We start from the raw sequence: 4,520 nt of genomic DNA on the forward strand, positions 1-4,520 counted from the left end.
CTCTCTCTCTCTCTCTCTCTCTCTCTCTCTCTCTCTCTCTCTCTCTCTCTCTCTCCCCCCTCTCTCTCTCTCTCTCTCTCTCTCTCTCTCTCCTCCTTGCTAGGTGAGTCCGGCGCAGCCCTGTCGCGCCCACAGCGTCCCCTCTCGGCCCGGGTGGCCCACCACGGCCCCCCGGCCTCCTCCATGAAGGGGTATAATGTCAGCCGCAGCCTGTCCCAGCAGTCTTCTGGCGGGGGCACACACAATGTGACCCGGGCCCTGGCTCCGTCCGAGAGTACCACCGCCACCCCTCTGAACACCACGACCGGGCGGGGCACCCCTTCTACCCCCCCGGTGGTCCCCCAGAACCCTTAGCTCTGGAGCATCGCTCCCACACCCACTCTGGAGGGGGGACGTTCCCCCGCTCCCACCCCAACCAGCATCCCCCGACCCAGCAGTTGTACGACTCATGTGAGGATTGTCTGTCCACAGTGGGGGGTCACGGCGGTAAGATGCATCGCATGCCTCCTAACCTCCAGTTTGAAAAGCAGCCTTTCCACCCTGACGGGTTCCACACCCTGCAGTACCAGAGGAGCGCCAGCGGGGCGGAACAGCGCGGCGAGAGCCCCTCCCGTATCCGCCACCTGGTTCACTCAGTCCAGAAAACTATTCGCCAAGTCCCACTCCCTCGAGGCGCCGTCGAAGAGGGAATACAACGGCACACGAGGAGGGGAATACCGAGAAAGAGGAGGAGGGGGGCCCAGGAGCGGAGGAGAGGAAGGTGGCGGGCATAATAATTCGGGCCACCAATCCCGCTCGGCGAGGCGCAGCAAGTCCCGCGAGCGCTCCAAGAGCGGGGATGGGCGCCACGAATCCTCCAGCAGGCGGCACAGGAGCCGAACCGCGGGATGGTGGAGCTCCGACGACAACCTCGATAGTGACAGCAGCTTCTTGGTAACCGGGGGCAACACCGGGCCAGGTGGTCGAGGTGGCGGGCGAGGCGGATACCCCACGGGCCACGAGAGTCTGGACGCTGCCATCCAGGAGCTGACCATGAAGAAACTGCCCAGACAGGGGAGTGTACCACCAGGGCCCGGGCCGGGGGAGTGCATGGCCTGTACCACTCTGGCCCAGGCAGGGGGGGAGGGTGGCGGAGGGGGAGTGGCAGGGTACCATGGAGGGCCAGGACAACACTCTCTGAAGAGGAGCACGTGGTCGGCCATGACGGTCAGCCAGGCTAGAGAGGTGTACCCATCGTCTGTCGGGGAGGAGGAGGAGGAGGAGGCTATGACAAGGCCTGGTACTCTGGAGAACAAACTGAAGGAGAGGACCTTTCACTACCTCCAGGTGGGTGGGAGGGAGGGTGGGAGGGAGGGTGGGATTGAGGGAGGGTTGGTGGGTGGTTGGGGTGAGTTAGTGAGTGTGGGTGGGTGGGTGGGTGAGCGGGAGGGAGGGTGGTAGGTGAGAGGGAGGGGTGTGGGTGGGAGGGAGGGTGGTAGGTGATAGGGAGGGTTTGTGGGTGGGTGGGAGGGAGGGTGGTAGGTGAGAGAGAGGGGTGTGGGTGGGAGGGAGGTTTGGAGGGTGTGTGGGTGGGAGGGAGGGTGGTAGGTGAGAGAGATGGGTGTGGGTGGGAGGCAGGGTTGGAGGGTGTGTGGGTGGGAGGGAGGGAGGGTGGTAGGTAAGAGAGAGGGGTTGTTTATATAGTATACCATAATACTATATAACATACTATAATATAATATTCTATACCATAATACTCTATAACATACTTAGCCTTGCTATAATATACTATACCATAATATTATACACAATGCTCTATAACATACTATACCATGTCATACCATACTATACTGTACTATAATGTACCATAATGTACTTTACCATACCGTACTATAATATACTATACCATAATATAATAAACTATACCACAATATACTATACCATCCTGCAATATGTTATACTATACCATAATACTCTATAACATACTTAGCCTTGCTATAGTATACTATACCATAATATTATACACAATACTATAACATAATATAATATTCTATACCATAATATACTATGCCATGCTATAATATACCATACCATAACATACCATAATATACTGTATCATAATATACTATACCACACTATAACATACTTACCCATGCTATAATATACCATAGCATAATATACTATACCATACTAGTATATCTATACCATACAATAATATACTATACTATAGTATATTATATTATACAATACTATAATATACTATACCATACTAGTATATCTATACCATACAATAATATACTATACTATAGTATATTATATTATACAATACTATAATATACTATACCATACTAGTATATACTATACCATACAATAATATACTATACTATAATATATTATACAATACTATACAATACTATAATATAATATACCATACTAGTATATACTATACCATACATAATATACTATACTATAATATATTATACAATACTATACATACTATAATATAATATACCATACTAGTATATACTAGTATATACTATACCATACAATAATATACTATACTATAATATATTATACAATACTATAATATACTATACCATACTAGTATATACTATACCATACAATAATATACTATTACTATAGTATATTATATTATACAATACTATAATATAATATACCATACTAGTATATACTATACCATACAATAATATACTATACTATAATATATTATACAATACTATACAATACTATAATATACTATACCATACTAGTATATACTATACCATACAATAATATACTATACTATAATATATTATACAATACTATAATATACTATACCATACTAGTATATACTATACCATACAATAATATACTATACTATAATATATTATACAATACTATAATATACTAACCACACCATCATTTACCATACCATAATATACCATACGGATCCATACTAGTCCATACAAAAAAACTATTCCATAATATACAATACCTTAATATACTATACTATACCATAACATATCATAATATACAATACCTTAATATACTATACTATACCATAACATATCATAATATACAATACCTTAACATACTATACCATAATATACTATACCATACTATAACATACTTAACTGTGCTATAATATACAATACCTTAACATACTATACCATAACATACTATACCATAATATACTATACCATACTATAACATACTTAACTGTGCTATAATATACAATACCATAGTATACTGTACCATACTATAATATCCTATCCAATACTATAATATACTATACCACGCCATAAATATGCCATACTATAATATACTATACCATAATATTCTGTACCATTCCATTCTATACTATAATTTATTGTCAGCCTCTCTGTGAGGGTGCAGTATTTATAAATGGGTGGATGTTCTGTACTGTCAGCCTCTCTGTGAGGGTGCAGTATTTATAAATGGGTGGATGTTCTGTACTGTCAGCCTCTCTGTGAGGGTGCAGTATTTATAAATGGGTGGATGTTCTGTACTGTCAGCCTCTCTGTGAGGGTGCAGTATTTATAAATGGGTGGATGTTCTGTATCTCTGTCTGCTTCTAGCTCTATTCTCTTTCTGTGTTAGTGTTTTCAAGCTGTCAGAGTTTCTCTGTAAGTCTCCGTTTCTCCTTCTGTCTTTCTCTCACATAACGTTTTGTGCTGTGCAGTGTGGCATGTTCCTGTACCTGTCTGTCTCTGTCACTCTCTGTCTCTCTCTCTCTTTCTCTGTCTCTCTCTCTTGTCTCTCTCTCTGTCTCTCTCTCTGTCTCTCTCTGTCTCTCTCTCTCTCTGCCTCTGTCTCTCTCTCTCTCTCTCTCTCTGTCTCTCTGTCTCTCTCTCTGTCTCTCTCTGTCTCTCTCTCTCTCGCTCTGTCTCTCTCTCTGTCTATCTCTCTGCCTCTGTCTCTCTCTCTCTCTCTGTCTCTCTGTCTCTCTCTGTCTCTCTCTCTTGCTCTGTCTCTCTCTCTGTCTCTCTCTCTGTCTCTCTCTGTCTCTCTCTCTGTCTATCTCTCTGTCTCAGAGAGTGTGTGTGTACGTGAGCCAGACTGACTAACTAGCTAACACTATTTGACTAGTGAAATGAACATCGTGTTGTTTAGTCCCTGATTCTCCCTTGGTGGTATTTGTATAGGTTAGAATGGTTTGTTTTTTAATCAGGAAACTTCCCCAAACTCCCCGGCTATTCAGAAATCTTGGTTTGATTCCTTCCTTATTCTGGGAATCTTTAAACTGGGAGTTCCTAGATTTGTTCTAAAGCCTAGTAACAGTGTTATTGTCGATGTTTTGATGTTCAATGATGGAATGTGATCTAACACTTTTAACTTAAAAAATGATTTAACAAAATAACACTAGATATTTATTTTAAATAATGCATGTGATGAATGTGTCACTACAAAGGGTCTTCACTCTCTTTCCCTTTGTGTGTGGTTGTGTGTGTGTGTGTGTGGTGGTGGTGTGTGTGTGTGTGTGTGTGTGTGGTGTGTGTGTGTGTGTGTGTGTGTGTGTG

General features: G+C 43.2%; 1 pseudogene; it reads left to right on the plus strand.

Annotated features, from left to right (window-relative positions):
• Window positions 1–4,520, plus strand: part of LOC109884256 (disks large-associated protein 3-like) — a 17,280-nt pseudogene that overhangs the window by 1,255 nt on the left and 11,505 nt on the right.

Source organism: Oncorhynchus kisutch, linkage group LG17, assembly GCF_002021735.2.
Source record: "Oncorhynchus kisutch isolate 150728-3 linkage group LG17, Okis_V2, whole genome shotgun sequence".
NCBI classification, from domain to species: domain Eukaryota; kingdom Metazoa; phylum Chordata; class Actinopteri; order Salmoniformes; family Salmonidae; genus Oncorhynchus; species Oncorhynchus kisutch.